Source organism: Tamandua tetradactyla, chromosome 15 (genome assembly GCF_023851605.1).
Source record: "Tamandua tetradactyla isolate mTamTet1 chromosome 15, mTamTet1.pri, whole genome shotgun sequence".
Lineage (NCBI taxonomy): Eukaryota > Metazoa > Chordata > Mammalia > Pilosa > Myrmecophagidae > Tamandua > Tamandua tetradactyla.
The window spans coordinates 58,887,402-58,905,250 of record NC_135341.1 but is presented as its reverse complement, the minus strand read 5'-3'; the positions used below and the strand labels follow the sequence as shown (position 1 = coordinate 58,905,250).

At 38.7% G+C, this 17,849-nt stretch overlaps 1 long non-coding RNA gene across 1 annotated transcript in view; it reads right to left on the bottom strand.

Annotated features, from left to right (window-relative positions):
* Window positions 1-15,580, bottom strand: part of LOC143658001 (uncharacterized) — a 47,628-nt gene extending 32,048 nt beyond the window's left edge. Inside the window, exon 1 of the long non-coding RNA XR_013163056.1 lies at window positions 15,215-15,580. This is a non-coding gene — a long non-coding RNA (uncharacterized LOC143658001). The remainder of the gene's footprint in view (window positions 1-15,214) is intronic.
* Between the last annotated feature and the right edge of the window lie 2,269 nt (window positions 15,581-17,849).

Sequence of the window (17,849 nt, the reverse complement as noted above, 5' to 3'; positions counted from 1 at the left end):
AGCAGCAGCTCAGTTGTGCAATCCAGGTACTATCCTCAGCTATTTCTTTCCTTGTCAAACCTTCTCCAACAGTCATTTCTACAGACTGCTGAGTTTTCTCTGGACCCAAGAAATCTTTTCTTTATGCATTGTGACATATTCGACCAGGGTAAGCAGGTCATAGCTTGAATCATTTCTCTGGTCTTGGGAAATAGATTTGCAGTGGTCCTTTCATGCACTCACATCTATTCTCATTTGTGGCGACATAGTAGAATTAGCCGAGGGTTGGATGAAGCTAAGGGTTTGGTCATTTACCCTGGACCAAATTGAAACTGCCTGACTCCTATGAGGCACCATTAAACCTTCATAGTCTTATCAGAACTGTGTTCTAACAAGCATCATGCAGTGCTTGGGATAACGCTGGCTCTTTGTGGAGTTAGGATGTTCCAAAGGAGTTCTTGTAAAATGGGTGAGAGAGGGTGGGGGGTGGCCATGGTGGCTCACTGGCAGAGTTCTTGCCTGCCATGCTGGAGACTGGGGTTCAATTCCCGGTCTCTGCCCATGCAAAAAAAAAAAAAAAAATGGATAAGAGAATTAATCCTACAATCCTTCCACAGAATTTCTATAGATGGAAATATCAAGGTATTATTGATTTTTCATCTCTCTGCCACCATTTTACTAAGCACTTCACAGATATTATTTCACTTGGAAATGTAATGACAAGATCCCATTTCTCCAGAAGGAGAAACTGAACAATTCACGGGTTAACCACATTTCATAGGGTCACATAGCTGGGTTGAGATCACTATGAGATGGACGCAGGTCTATCCTACTTTGAAGTCCTGCCCTTTTTTCTGTGCTTCTGACAACTCCTAAAACATGGCCTTTCAGATTAGGGACCTGAGATTAATTACTGATTTTTTTTAAAATGACTTTTCAGTCACTGGCAGACATGATTTGAAGCATCTGTGGGCAGCCTTCCCCATCAGATGGATTTTCCCACCTGGAGGTGATTGCTGGTGCTTTCAGGGGCTGCTGTAAAACGGTCTGAATTTTCACAAGTCTCTTAAGAAATTCTCTTTGTCTCTTCTGTTAGAAAGCTGGTCTGTTCTGTCCCACAAAGAACAGCTAGGAAGATAAAAGGCTGCAGATTTAAGTTTGGGATATTATACTAAGGACTTTCTTTAGGAGGCAATGTTTGGCTTTTATTTATATATACACACGCAAATATACAAACATACATGCATATATATCTGTGTGTATGTGGGTGCATGTGTTTACGTGTGTGTATATTTTCATTTGGTAAAATCCACAACTCTTAAGGATACAGCTTGATGAATTTTTGATATGTAAATACTCATTTTACCACCACTCACATTAAGATATTGAACATTTCCATCTTTCTAGGAAGTTTCCTCATTCCTTTTCTAGTCAATAGCACCCCCTCGTATACATGCACATACATTCAAAGGTAACTGATTTTTTTTTCTTCTTTCTTTTTACTTCTATCCCCATTTTAGTTTGCTAAATTGCTCAAAGCAGATACCATGAAATGGGTTGGCTTTTAACAATAGGCATTTATTAGCTTATAGCTTGAGGCAATTAGAGGGTCCATTCAAGGCATCATCAAGGGGTTGCTTTCTTCCTGAAGACAAGCTGCCAGCAATCCTTGGGTCCTCTGCCACATGGCAGGGCACATGGTGAGGTCCATTGGTCTCTCCCTTCTCTTTCAGGTTTTGATGATTCCATTTTCTTGCTTCCCGTGGCTTTCTCTCTCTTTGCCTAAATTCCATTCTCTTATAAAGGACTCCAGTAAGAGGATTAAGACTCATCCCGAATGAGGTGGGTCACACTTTAATTGAAGTAGCCTCATCAAAAATCCTACTTACAATGGATCCTCACCTACAGGAATGGATTAATTTTAAGAACATGCTTTTCTGCAGTACATGCAGTTTCAAACCACCACAGTCACCATAAATTATTTTTCTCTGCTCTTAAACTTCATATAAATGAAATCATATGGAATTCATTCTTTGGTGTCTTTCATATTTTTGAGACTCATCCATGTTCTTCTTCATTTCAAATTACTTTTTGTTTCCATTTTCATAGCTTTGTCTGAAGAGCTTGAAATTTGTTTATTCCTTTGTTGAAGGGTATTTGGGTTAAACTTATGTGCATTCTTGGCACAAGTCTTCTTATGGACATAAGCGCTCATATCTCCTGGGTGTGTGCCTATGAATGGAATTACTGGGGTCATAGGATTGGGCTTATATTTTCAAAAAGTGATTCGGAATGCTGTTTGGAGTGAAGGACAGCAAGTGAAATGATTAAAGTGAAGTAAAATAGTACTTATGTTTGGAGAAAGAGGAATTGGGGTTGCTGAGTCTGAGAAATATGACTAAGAGGTGATTTCCTAATTCTCTTGAAGTACATAAAGTGTCATTTTAAGGAAGAAGGGAACACATTATCAGTTTATACAAAGCACAAGATGAGAGAAAATGGGATTAAATTTCAACAAAAGAGTGCTTAGGCAGAGTATTATCATAATTAACATAGAAATAGGTTACTGTCCCCAGAGTGTCTTCAAACATATATTGTTCTCTCCTTTGGTAAAAGGTAGATGGGTATGGAAGCAAATGTTTCTTACTTTTTCATGAATCGTTCCTATTCTTAATTTGTGTTCTGGAAAATATAAATTTCTTTCTAATATATCTCATGCCTAGGGAGACTGAATTTTTTATTCTAAACCGTAATACTTTTGTACAGTACAAATGTGAAACTGGGTGGTATGCCAGGACAAAGGTTTGAATGCGGATTGTCTGAGGAAAACTGGGGTATATAGCCATGGTATTTGTGACAACATTTCTGTTCAGTAATACTTGAATGTGTTTGAAAAGTGATACTAGTGAAGAGTTCTGCTTCTAGTTTAGCAATGTAGCTGCTGTTGGACCAGTCCTCCCACAGGTGACAACTACTAATTCTGGGCAAAATATTAAGTGCCACTAACTGAAAGCACTGGAAAGAGACCCAAAGCAGAGAGATTATGGAGGAGAGCCCTTATAGGATGGGAATGGTTCAGGGGAAATTTTCCATTTTCATGGTTTTTAACTTGAGAAAAGGCTGCAGTCTATACCATGTTGAGAGGCTAAAACTTCTGAAATTCTCTCCCATCTCTGTTTGGAACAGTGACTTACAGGGTTTTGTGAGAGTGAAAACAGAGACCATTTTTCTTTGCCTGTATAGCCCTTGCAAACTCAGGTCTTACCCTTTTTCTTTTCTGAACCTGGTAACTGGATGCCTTGTGTATCAATAGCACAAGAAGTCAATATATGCCCGGCGTCAGGCCCACCAGTGTGACTGTTTGCATATGCAGATCCATTGTAACAGTTAGAAAACATTACCCTTTTTGGTAAAGCAGCTTGAGTGGAGAATTCCTAGGCAAGCAAATTAGAAAAAGATATCAAGAGCCACCGCATAGTACAACTTAAGGGGATGCTGTTCACACAATAGTGTATATAAATTACACCTTCTGGGGTTGTAACGAGAAAACTCATTCAGCCTTAAGATATTGCCACGAAGGGGTCCCTTCTAAAACATTGCTGCCTCATGCCAGAACACCTAGCCTCTGTTTGGTTTTTGTGTGTGTTTGTTTGTTTTTGACATGGGCAGGCTCCGGGAATCAAACCTGAGTCTCCAGCTTGGCAGGTGTGAACTCTACCACTGTGCCACTCTTGTACCACGCGTAGCCTCTGTTTAACCACAACTTGCCCATTGTGTGATGCATGATCCGCGCAAACGTATATGACCGCCTTCGGCCAACCAGTTCTTTCAAGGAGATTTCCTGTTAATTCCTAATTTGGGTTTTCCTTACCTCCAAAGTGTAATTCTTACACTGCAGTTTGTGGTCCTTTCTGGACCAAGATAAAAACTGTAACTCAGAACTCTCCCTGATGTCAACATTCCTCTTCAGCAGCATAAAAATTTGAAAACAAGTTTCAAAAACTCCATGTTTTTAGCTTTTTCATAGTAAATCATTGATTCTGGTTCGTTTGGAAGATTGCTTAATCTAAACGCTACTTCTGAAGAATATTTTTGTTTCATCTTAAAAATGTCACTAATTTTCTATATGTGGATGACTTTGGTTGAAAGATGTTGATATTATGTTGTCAGAATTTCAAGGATAACTGTTTCCTCTTTGGTCATGGGAGCCTGTGAAAGAGCTTCCTTTCGGTCAATCTTCCGAGAATATGTTGAGCACTGTATCAGTATTCTATCGCTGCTATAACTGCTTGTTACAAACTTAGTGACTTAAAACCACATGCATGCAGTGGGTCTCATGAGGCTAAAATCAAGTGTCAGCAGACTGTATTTCTTTCTGGAGGCTGTTTCCCACTGATTTGGGTCATCAGTAGAATTTAACTCCCTGTGATTGTCAGACTAAAGTCTTCTTTTTCTTTCTATCAGCTAAGAGCTGTTTCCAGTCTCTAGAGGCCTCTTGCCTCATGGCTCCTTTATTTAATTATGCTTCTTGGACTCTTTTTTTTTTTTCTTTCTCTACTACTTTCAAAGACTCATGTGATTAGATTGGGCCCATCCAGTATAATCTCTCCATCTCAAGACCCTTAACCTTAATCACATCAGCAAAGTCCCTTTTTACATGTAATTCAACATATTCTCCAGTTTTTGGAATTAGAATCTTGGCATTTTTAAGGGACTATTATTCTACCTACCACAAACATTCGGGCATTCTGCCCTCAGTGTCCTCTGATTAATTTACTTGGTAAACGTATAATGAACCCTTGGTTTGCAACAAGGGACAAGATTTAATTAGGTTTTCCAGGTGCTAATAATAATACTTAGAACCAAAAACAAATTCGTAGTCACAGGTGTATAATGCATTCTTCATAGATGCCAATTTACCTTAAAATTGGTTGGCTCCTTGAAAGTGGTGATAATGACTTTCATTGTTGGATTTCAAGTGCCAAGCTCTCTGCATTCCCAGTGCCAAGGATTTGCTGAATACATTAATTCTAAAAAATATTTGTTAAGCATTTACTTTATGCCAACTGTTGTTTTGGATGTTTGGTAAACATTAGTGAATAAGGTAAACAGAATCCATACCCTTGTGGAGCTTACATTCTAGTGGAGCACTTTCGTTCTGTTGCTGAAAGATTAAATGAACAAATGAATGAGGCTGAGTAAATAAAATGGAGATTGACTATCAGAGATTCTGAATGTTAAAGTGTTTGAATCTTACCTCATAGACGGTGCGAATACAAGGACAGTTCTTTAGCAGAAGTGAATTGTAAGGGCCTACTTTTTAGAAATTATGGATGGTAGAATAGAAGATGGATTAGAGGTGAAGGATTGCTTACCAAACCCTTAGACCAAGACACTGACAGTTGGAATAAAGAGAGGGGATGGGTTGAAGAGAGATTTTTTTTTTTTTTGACTGAAATGTGAAGAAGGGATAAAGTTGGAAAACTGATATAGTATATGGGAGACTGGTTTACACTATTTGACTAGATGTGACAGTTATTCTCTTTAACTTAGATACTTGTTTAATGAGAGATGTTATTTTCTTCTTAACATATTAAAATGTGCACACACAGACACACCTCAAAGTAAAATATTCTGGCATTTGGTATCATGCTACTAACATAAGCAAAAATGTTTTGGGCATTTATCAAACATATAGACTACTTCAACATTCAAGCAGGGACTTTAGACAATTATTCTTGTTTTGAAAGCAATAAAATTTATGTGCAGAGCCATCATAACTGAAAGCTTGACATGGGGAATTCAGCAGCTGAAATGCAACCAAGAACACATCAGAGATGACCTACATAAAGGAACTTAGTACGAATGATTCCTCCTTTGGGGAATCTACTTTTGTTCTTTCTTGCTTAACCGGGGAGAGTAGAAAAATCCTGCCTGTAAAAATGCTGAAAAAGAAACTAGGCTGAAGAATTGTTTTAGAGGGCCTGTTTGCATTGTGTCTGTGGGAATTTCCAATAGTTAAACATGTTAAAATGTAATCTTTCCCTCCAAATATGCCTCCTTCCTTCGTGACTTTTCAGTGATGGCTCTGTTAGACCGTCTGGCCAGTGTCCTGCAGGTATGAAGCCATTGATCAGGAAAGGATCTAGAGGTATCTAGTAAGTTCAATGGAATCTGAAATAGTAGCTTATTTCTGACCAGACCACTGACTGTTCAACATAGAATACAGTCAATATAGAATAGTCATTGTAAAGCATAACAATAAAAGAAGGAACCATCTATGACTTTACAATTGCTCATTAAATACATACACACTGACCAAGATACATCAATAAAATCCCAACACAGAACTCTCGTTAGGCACCCAAAATTCAAATGCACAAAATGTTCATGTTACTGAGAGTTTAATGAGATGTTTGGAGTAACTAGCTCAGCCAGCTAACTGGAAATATTAGGTCTAAGAGTCAATCACCAATAGTGTTATGTCCAAATTAAATTTGTGTTCCATGTAAGGTGATAGGGTTTTCCTTTTCCATATTAATGTATATACACACTCGTATATTTATACAAATATTTTATTCAAATATATACTGATTGTGCTGGTTTGAAATTATGTACCCCAGAAAAGCCATGTTCTTTTAATCCTAATCCAGTTTTTGGGGGCAGCCATGTTTTTTCAATCCTGATCCAATATTGTAGGATGTGATCTCTCGATTAGGTTGTTTCCATGAAGATGGACACACCCGATTGTGGGAATGACATTTTGATTAGAGGTCATCAGAGGTGTAACCCCACCCATCAAGGTGGGTCTTAATTAGTTTACTGGAGTCCTCAAAAGAACCAACACAGAGAACAGAGAGATCAGATGTTTGGAGATGCAGGGGGAAATGCCAGAAGGTCCCACAGGATCTGCAAGAGCTGTTTGAAACTAGAAGCTGGGAGAGAAGGCCAACAGACATTGTCATGAGATGCTGAGCAAGCCAGAACCCAGAGTTTCACCCTGGAGGAGCTTAGTGGGGGTCCACAGCTTAGAGAGGAAGCCCCTGGAATCAGAAGCATGAACCAAAAGCAAGGACCTCAGATGTTAGCCACGTGCATCTCAGCTGACAGAGAAATCCCAGAAACCATTTGGCCTTTTTTGGAGTCATATCTGCCTCTGGATGCCTTAGTTTGGACATTTTTAAGGTCTTAGAACAGTCACTTTGTAACCTAATAAATTCCCTTTATAAAAGTCATTCCATTGCTGATATATTACATACTGGCAGTATTAGAAAACCGAAACAAATTCTGATACCAGAGTAATGGGGTGCTGTGGTTTGCAAATACCAAACATGTTGGTATGGCTTTTTACATGGGTAAGGGGGAAATTGTGGAAGAATTGTTATGTGCTTGGTAGAAAAGGACTGAATTGCTTTGAGACTGTTGGGAGAAATATGGATACTAAACTTCCAATGAGGCTTTAGACAGAAAAGATGAATGTGTCATTGCAAACTGAAAGAAAGGTGACCCTTGCTTTAAAATGACACAGAATTTGGCAAAAGGTAGAATTTGAAAGTGATGGGCTAGGATACCTAGTTGAAGAGATTTCCAAGCAAAATATGGAAAATTCAGCCTGGCTTCTTCTTACAGCTTATAGTAAAGTGTGACAGGAAAGGGATAAGTTGAGAAGTGAACTCTCAAGTACAAAAAAGTTAGAAACTGATGGTCTGGAAGTCTGGGCTTCCAGAAGGTGAGACCCCAGAGGCTAGTGCCCCATGTGAGGGTTTAACCAAAAATGGAAGCAGTCAACCATTACAGGACAAGCAAGGACTGGAGATGGAGTTGTTCGAAAAGAATTTGTGGACGGTCCTGTTGTCTAATGGCTTTGATCTCTGTATGCTACATGCTACACCAGTAATATTTGTGTGTGTGTGTGTGTGTGTGTGAGATCAGTATAAATGGAAACCAACAATTTTTTTGCAAGATCTGTATGAATGAAACCACAGAGCTTCTGTGCTAAAAGGGACAGAAAAGGGACAGATTGATGGAAGAATTACTTCAAAGCATCAGCATGGAAACTAAGATCCGAAGCCAAGAAATCTTAGGCCAGGAGAGCAGATCTATCCATCCATGTGGAAAGAGTGAGTTTGCCCCAAAGGTAGAGGGTGGGCCTTCTGCCTAGATATTCAGAAAGAATTTTGATGCCTCAGACTTCAGAGGGTGTGAAGCACATTCCTTGGGGACTGAGAGGAGACTTGCTACCACCCCACTGTCCAGAGGGGGTTGAGTACATGCCCTGGAGATGGAAGAGAATCTGGGTGCTGCTCCAATGCTTAGAGAGGGTGAAGCTGAGAAAAAAGGAGGTCTCCGCAAAGTTCTCCAAGATTGTAACCCTCACCCCAGCATTCAGAAAGTACAGGGCCACTGTGTAAGCACTGGCTAAGGGAAGGGCAGCTGATCTCTCAAGCCCTGGAGGTAACAAATGACTCTCAGACATTGAAATCCAATGGAGTATGTCCTGTTGGTTTTTGGAACTATTTGGGTCTGGTGACCCCTGTTTTCCTTCTGATTTCTCCCTATGGCAATGTAAATGTTTATCCTATGACTGCTCCTCCTTTGTATATTGGAAACAGATAACTTATTGCTGAATTTCACAGGTTAAACAGCCTGTAACTGACTTTGATGAGAAATATTGATTAAGGAAAAAAAAACATATAGGAAAAAAATCCTAGATATTGTTTTGAAAATTATAAAGCTATATAAGTTCAAATTCTCCCTTGTACCATAGGCTATTAGAAAGCCAATTATGTAAACTTTCAATCATGGAATAGTGAAATCCTAGAGCTGGATCCCCTCATCAGCAGAGAGGCATATAGAATATCTGAGAGTTTTCCAAGTTCATAGAAATAATTGTGGAGCTAGACTAGAACTCACATATTTTGTGCTTTTTTTTGAAAGTTCTCCATTCAGCATTCTTGTATTTATTCATCTTTATAAGGGGATAGGAGTAATGAAATTTCAGCAACTTATGGTGTAAAATGAAAGAGAATTCTTTCTTTCTCTCTTTTTTTTTTTGCTTTGTCCTCTCTCTCTCTCTCTCTCTCTCTCTCTCTCTGCTATTCTGTTATGTCACTCTGGGAGCTTTTATTCATATATTCTGCAGACCTAACTTTCATTCCTTTTGAATATCAAAACCCTGGCCTTTGCTTTATGTCATAAAGATATTATGATAATGTGAGAACCAATTTTTTTGAAGAATTGGAGATCCTTGAGGGAACGTTTTGGTGTTTTAAAATTAAATATTTAATATTTTATAAATGTTTTGTCTATGGCCTAGTAGTAATGCTTTAAGGAAAGTCAACAGTCAAAATAGGCAAAATCAAAGGTCTAAAAAGCAGATGGTGTCCTAAAATTGAAAAGTGAGGAACTTGAAGTTTAAGGGGCAAATTTTATTTTTGGCCTAGAGCTGGTAATAGTTGTTGCATTAATCATGAGATTATAATATCCCTGACATGTTAGGAAGTGCTAAAAAAAAGGATTCACTTAGAAAAATATTAGCCATGATGTTCTTTTATTCCAAGACTTCAACTTTTACTACTTGCTTAAAAATTTTAAAAAGGCATAGTTCCTCAGAAATTTGAGGATGATTGAAGAAATGACATTACATGACAAATTGAGAAAATTTCATATCCCAGCAAAATGTGCTAAAGTAACTTTGTTGAAATAGTTCTTGCTGTTATTCCCAGATCAAAAAAGTTAAAGGATGAATCGATCATAAGCCATTCAAGGATGGGAGCCATATCTTATTCAATTCCATTTTCTCTAAGGATTTTTACATAGAACACTCAACAGATATTGAACTGTGATTAGCCTCTACTTCAGCTGTAGTAATTGGAAAGATTGCGCATCTACTATTCCTGCCAATTTTTCTACTGCTCTCAATTGAATGGACAATTTTCTATAGACTATTTCACTGGTAAATCAGTCGATGTCTTTGGATTTAAGCCATTGAGTGGCATTAACAATACTAACTAGCCTTCAAGGATGACTTTATGAAGGTAAAAAATTATAGAGAAGAATCTTACAGAGTGGGTTATGGAAAGTTTCAAAAAGCAACAAGTGACTTCATTAAAAATTTTTTAACTTACCTTGAAGTTTTAAGCACAAGTTTTATTCACACTTCTCGCTGAGTATTTTTTTTCCAGAATATTGAAAGGAAAGAGGAAGATACATCTATTTTTTGCCCCACTTTTCCTCAAAGGATAAGAGAGAGACAAAGTGTATATTCCAGTTCATTTCTTAATTTATTCTTGTTCTTTTTAATTATTATAAGCAAAGAAAAGTATGAAGACTGAAACTTGTAACTGAGGAATATGTTCTGTGAAGAAGCAAGGCATGGGTGGAAAGTACATGGATTTTAGAGTAATACGTAAATAAGTTCTAATGATGAATTGGCATCTATGAACTTTGAAAGCTAGGAAAACTTATGGAACTTTTCTAGGCTTCCATTACCCATCTGAGCAAGCAAGATTTTTCTGAGGCTGAGAAAGCAAGTACAAGATTATCCCTCCTATTGTCAGGCAGGGATTATTTGCTCAGTAGATATGAATTTCTTTTTCCTGAGTTAGCTGTGTATAGATTGACATGTGTGTAGAAGAATGCACTTTTATAATTATTTACATATTAATTCAAATATCATTTATAGTGTTATTATGTTTTAGCTCTTTGCTAAAGATATTGCCAGTGGAAAGTAGTTACAGCTACTTGTTTAAGAGGAGTGACACATTCTTTTCTCTCAGTATCACAACTCCTATTTTCCACATTTCCAGCACGCTATGTACCTTGAATATAAAGTTCTTAAAGACAGTGGGCATTTTTATGCATATTATGTACAGTGGCTACTCTCACATTTTTAAGAGCAAATAATGATATCTCTAATATAAAGAGTTGCTTAAGAGCTTGCAAGGGCTTTTAGACATTGTATTGGTTAAAACAAAATGCCACCATCTTAACCAAATGATCAAATTTAGCATTGCCCATTGTTCTCCAGATGAGCAGAACCAACAGCATAATATATATCCTGTGCTTCAGGATATATCATATATATATGATATATTGTACATCCCATAGTATATTATATATCAACATATATTGCATAATATATAGGATAATTTATATAACAGGGATATAGTGATATAAATGAGGAATGCATATATCAGTTGTATGCATTATATAATGCATATATGTACATATTAAGAAATTTATTATACGGCATGGCTCATGTACTTACGGGGGCTGTCAGATCCAAATTCCCTGAAGCAAGCAGGAGGCTGGACATTCTGGTAAGAGTGATACTGAAGTCTTGGTTCCGAATTTCTTGGGCAACTAGCAGGTTGGAAACTCAGGGAGGAATGGAAAGTATAGACTTAAGGAAGAATTCCTAATAATGCCCACATTATTGAGGAGGGCAATCTCTCTTAATTAAAGTCAACTAATGATAGATACTAATTCCATCCACAAGATATCTCCATACCAACATCTCGGCACATGTTGGATCAAGTAACTGTACACCATGATTTGACACATAAAATTAACCATCACACCTATGAACTGATCCAAACAGTAGCATGTGTCTCCTGATACAATCCACTAAGGAGAGTATAATATCACCTATGTAACAGCCCTGCCAAAAAATTGCCTTGAATCTAATCATGAGGAAACAATCAGATATATCCCAATTGAGAGACATTTTAACTAGTCTGGACTATTCAAAACAACAAGATGATGAAGTCAAAATATGATTGGGATTTTTTCTAGATTAAAGGAGACTAAATAGGCATGACAACTGGATGCTGGATTTATGTTTTTCACCTATAAGGAGAATAAGAAACATTTGGGGGGGGGAGCAGAGAAATTAGTATAGGAACTGGGTATTAAGTAAATATTGCATTAATGTAAAAATTATTAGGAGTGAAAGTAGCATAATAGTTTTGTAGGAGAATATCCTTGTTCACAGAAGACAGATGCTAAACGATTGTGAGGGGAAATGCCATGTCTGCAACTTGCTCTAAAATATTTCAGCAAAAATCTGTGCATGTATGTGCACGTGGTGTAGAAAGAGAAAGTGAAATAAGACAATGTAAATATAGAAAAATATTAAAATTGGTGAATCTAGGTATGCTAGTTTGCAAACTGCCAGAATGCAATATACTAGAACTGGAAGGACTTTTATAAAGGGGAACTTAAAAAGTTACAAGTTTACAGTTCTTGGAAAATGTAACTGAACAAATTAAGGCATCAAAAAGAGGTTTCCTTCACTCGAGAAAGGCCGATGGGTCTGGAACCCCTCTGTCAGCTGGGAAGTCATGTGGCTGTCATCTGCCGGTCTCTTGCTCCTGGACTCCATTGCTTTCAATCTCTGTCCATGTGGGGGTTCCTCACCTTGCTTCTCTGGGTCTGGCTTTCATCTCTTGGCTTCCCTTGCCTCTCTATGGCGATGTCTTCTCATGGCGACATCTGCTGGGCTCCAAGCATCTCCAAACATCTGTGTCTCTGTTCTCTGAAGCAGCTATTCTCCAAGTATCTATATCAGATCTCTCTGTCAGCTCTGAGGTCTCTGTTGCTTCTGTCATTTCTCCCAAGTTTTCCTCTTTTAAAGGATTCCGGTAAACTAATCAAGACCCACTTGACATGGGTGGAGTCATATCTCCATCTAATCAGAGATCATGCCGGCAACTGGATGTGTCTCATCTCTGTGGAGATAATCTAATCAAAAGATTCCAAACTACAACATTGAATCAGAATGAAAAGAAACACTGCCCCCACAGGATTGGTTAAGGATTAAAACATGGCTTTTCTGGGAAACTTAATACTTTCAAACCGGCACACTAGTTAAAAGAAAATATGGGTGTTTATAGCTCTGTTCTTTCAACATTCCAAGAGGTTTGACCATGTTCTCACCAAAGAGTTGTAAAACAAACATCAGGTTTATATTCATGTATGAATTTCATTTTTCTCAAGAAAAGAAAATTAACTAGCGTGAGACACAATAGAAACATACTCTGGAATGTATTTTGGCATAAGTATCCACCCAGTTGCTCAACAAAAACGACAGAGTTATCTTTCATTCTTTGTCATTCTTATCTTACCCCACAATCCTTCCATCAACAGTCCCATCTCCTTTACCTTCAAAACATATTTGGCATCTGTTAAACTGCCTCCCTGTGCACTGCTATCACCCTAGTCCAATCACCAACTCATAGTTACTTGGCAATAGCAGGCAACTCATCTCCCAGCTTCTACCTCTGCCTTCCTGTAATTTGCTTTTCAAAAAGCACCTATAATGATATCTAAAACTGTAAATTAGAGCATGCGCCCAACCTCTGATTAAAAATCCCAGTGGCTTTCTGTCACACTCAGAAAAAACAGAATCCAAATTTCTAACTACCATGATCAGTCTTCTACCTTTATCCCTGACCTCTGAACTTTCCCCCCTACTCTTTCTGTTATTCAATTATTTCAAGCTCCTTTTTGCTCAGGTTTCTCTGTTTCAGCCTTAAATACTCTTTCCCCTTCTGCTTCACCAAGTCGGTCCTTTCTTGTCCTTCATATCTCAGCTCAAATGGTACCTACTCAGGGAAGTTTTCACTGACTGCCCAGCCTCAAGTAGCGCCTGTCTCTCACTTGCACACCACTTATATTTAATTCTCTGCATTACATTTGCCTTTATCTGTTTTTTGTTTTGTTTTTTTAAAATATATTTACTTATTGTCCCTCTTTTCCCAATTCATGAAGGAAGTTCCAGAGATAATTCCTGTCTTTTCACTGCAAAAATTTTAACAGTTAAAATATTCCTTGCCATTCCCGGTGCCTGCTCATGCAAAGAGAAAAAAAAAAAAGAAAAAAAGAAATTACCTGCCACATGTAGGTGCTCAATAAATGTTGAGTGAATTAAAGGAAAATTAATAGTCATAGGTTTCTATGGAACTGTGCCAGTTAGGGACCAGTCAGGAATTCAGAGTCTATGCTAAGTATTTAAAAACAAAGGAACTTGGTGCAAGGAATTGGTTTCATAGGTGGTGAAAATTATGAAAGACCATAATGGTAGCTGTGAAGCAACTGAGGGATTGATTATCCATAGTAGGAAGCCACCATTACCCCTAGGCTGGAGGGCAAATGGGAAAAGTTAAGTTGCTGAGCCCATTCAGAGTCAAGTTGAAACCACAACTTTTTTTCCGAGGGAGAAAAAAGGGGAAATAACCTACTTTATCCTTCTCTCTGCTATCCATTCCCCAGCCAGATGGAACCCAGCAGAAGCCAGCAGACACACAAATCTGGGAAACAGATTGAGCAGGGAGTCATCCCCTCTGATTGGACATGAGGAGGGCACAGAATGGATCAGAGGGCAAACTCACCAGGGACCCGACTGCACAGGAGCCTTTAACTGAGAAACATTTAATTCTATTCTGAAACATTTGTACTTTTATCAGTGCCAGCTCAATTTATATTTAGAGGCTTAGAAACACTCAGGTGTGTCCAACAAGTCTGGAACCAAAGAGAAAATATTGTATTTATTGTGTTTTCTTCCCTGATGAACTATTGAACCTCTTGTTTAAATGTAGAGCTACTTCATCTGAACAGGTGTCTGGAAGTTAAGGAAAAACACATTTATCATACTGTATTAATATGTACATAACATATTTTTTTATCTGGTGTTCCCTGGACCATATCCAACTTTTTAGTATGGTTACTTCTAGAAGGTGAAAAATCTCCAAATGGGAATCATGTTTAAGTGCATGTTACATTCATTTCAACCTGCTTAATCTCAGGAATTTGTTTCCTTTTCCTATAATTTGCAAAGGCAAATTGAAGGAGTTGAAGGAGACTATGTGGATCCAATCCTCTCAATAGCCTTGAAGACACTGCCCCAACCTCTAGATCCTGAAGCCATTAGCCAACAGCCTGTGGCCCCTTAGCTCCTTCTTATAGTTTCACACATGCTAGGCTCTTCCTGCACTTCTACCTCCCTCTACCTTTTCCTCTACTTCTCCACTGTTTCCTTTAGATGTTGTATTCATTTGTTAATCTGCTGGAGTATAATATGTAAGAAATGGTATAGCTCTTATTTCAGTTTGCAAGCTGCCATAATGCAATATAGCAGAAATGGCATGGTTTTAAAAAGGGAATTTAAGAAATTACAAGTTTACAGTTCTAAGCCTATAAAAATGTCCAAACTAAGGCATCCAGGGAAAAATACCTTAATGCAAGGAAGGCCGATGGATCTGGAACAGCTCTGTTAGCTGAGATGGCATGTGGCTGGCATCTGCTGTTCCTGGGCTCTGTTGCTTTCAGCCTGTTCCTGTGGGGGTCCTCACTTTGATTTCCCAGGGCCAGCCTTCATCTCTTGGCTTTCCATGGCTCTCTCCAGGTTCTGGCTTGCTTAACATCTCATAGCAACATCTCCTGGGTTCCAAGGATCTCCAAACACCTGTGTCTCTGTTCTCCAAGTGTCAGCATCTGTGTCAGCTCTGCTCTGAAGTTTCTGTTGTCTCTCTCCCTCTCTCTCTCTCTCTCTGTTGGCAGTGAGGCTTCTGTCATTTCTGACTTTCTCCAAAATGTTTCCTCTTTTAAAGGATTCCAGTAAACTAACCAAGACCTACCTGGAATGGGTAGAATTGTGTCTCCATCTAGTCAAATGTCACCCCACAATGGGGTGTGTCACATCTCCATGGATATAAACTAATTATAAGTTTCTACCCTATGGTATTGAATTAGGATTAAAAGAAACAGCTGCCTCCACAAGATTGAATCACGATTAAAACATGGCTTTTCCAGGGTACACAATACTTTCAAACTGGCACAGCTCTTATAAAGGGAATTTACTAAGTTGCAAGTTTATAGTACTAGTGCTAAGAAAATGTCCAAACCAGGGTACCAACAAGAGGTTGCCTTCATTTAAGAAAGGGTAATGCTATTCGGAACACCTCTGTCAGCTGTGAAAGCATGCCGCTGGCACCTGCTGGTTCTTTCTTCTGGGCTCTGTTGTTTCAGCCTCTGTTTCTTGTGGGAGTTCCTCACTTGGCATCTGTGGGCCTACACTTAGCTCTTCCAGAACACAACTCTGGGTCCTGGTTTGCTTAGCATCTTAAGGAAAGGCACAAGGCAATGTCTGCTGGGCTTTGCGTCTCCGAACATCTGGATCTTGTACTTGTTCTGTCAGCTCTGAATACACTGTTCTCACACGTCTGTATCTGCTCAGCTCTGAACTCTCCAAAATATTTCCTCTTTTAAAGGGCTTCAGTAAACTAATCAAGACCCACTTGGAATGGGTGGAGTCACATCTCCATCTAATCAAAAAGTCACACCCACAATGGGCGTGCAACATCTCTGTGGAGAGAATCTAATCAAAAGCTTCTGCCCTACAGTAGTAAATCAGGATTATCAGAAATGGCTGCCCACAAAAGATTGGATTAGGATAAAATATGGCTTTTCTGGGGTACATAATAGATTCAAACTGGCACAGATGAAAAAGGAAAGAAAGAGCACAGTGTCTCATTCCCTTTTCATGCCGCTTTTTCATAAGTGACCCCTATCCCTCTCATATATCATGCACGAAGTAAAACACGAGCCAGAAAGCATCCCAGATAGCTGTTCTCCTGAGGGAAGGTACATTTCTAGAAAATGAAAACAAATGAGGTGATATTTTGGTAGCCTGTGATGTTATACTGAACAGACACAGATTCTACTTAGGATTTCAATCTTCCTAAGCCAATTAAATAAGGGAGGCAGGCAGTTAAAGAGACACCATTAAAAAAGGACCTTAATGTACTCTTAAAAGTAAAGGGTAGGGCACAGAAAGCATGGGAGAAATGTAGTACGAAGTAGTGAATGAAATATTTATACATTCCATTGAAGCTTAGCGTATGTACCAGAGGGAGATGTCCTAGAGAGATGGGTCTTCCCCTTTGTTCTGAATCTATTTTTCCAATTGCTCTGACACAGCTGTTGGCTTCACATCATTCTGAAGTTGATTAGATCAGAAAGCTGCCGCTTGCCTGCCCAGCATGACCAACGACAAACATAAAGTTTATGTGTATTCCAGCAAGGAGCCGGCATATGGAAGTTGTTTTTGGTGTTTTGAGGGCCTCAGAGTAGGTCCCTAAATGTCAGTGCTGCTGTATCTGTACGTCATTGGTGTCTCAGACAGTGGGCTTAATGTGTGGTGCATGAAATCTACCAATTGGGTTTGAAAAGAGCTGTCAGATTTACGGAGCACAGCTGTAATCACGTTCACACCCATACGCAGCTGAAAGCAAAAATGGAAACTTAATACCTTTGTTTTGTTTCTTTTAAGAAAGCAAAATATTTGACTTTAATCCTAAGGGAACACATCGTTACCTATTGAGACATTCTTTTGACTTACTGCTGGAATGATTTCATGTTTATAAAAGATATGGTTTAGGTGAGCCGAAAGCTAAGTTCTTTTCTGTCTGAGTGTCAGATAGGTTTACAGAAACCGCTAAAAATAAGAGATACTATGCTAAGTGCTTTCCAAACATCATTTCATTTACTGTTCACAAAAATCCAAGGAGGGGCGGTGTGACGGTGGCTCAGTGTCAGAGTTCTCGCCTGCCATGCCAGAGACCCGGGTTCGATTTCCTGTGCCTGCCCATGCAAAAAAATAAAAATAAAAAAATCCAAGGAGGAAGGTATGGTTTTCAGCATCCATTCTAGACATTTCTATAGACTTGCTTTAATTGGGACATTTCTGTGGCTTTAGAACTGTAAACTTGTAACTAAGATTGGGAAGTCTTCCCTGAGACTCGAGCACAGGTTTGGATACCCAAGTTTTTCCTGGGATCAGACCAAAAACATAAACGGGCTAGCCTTTT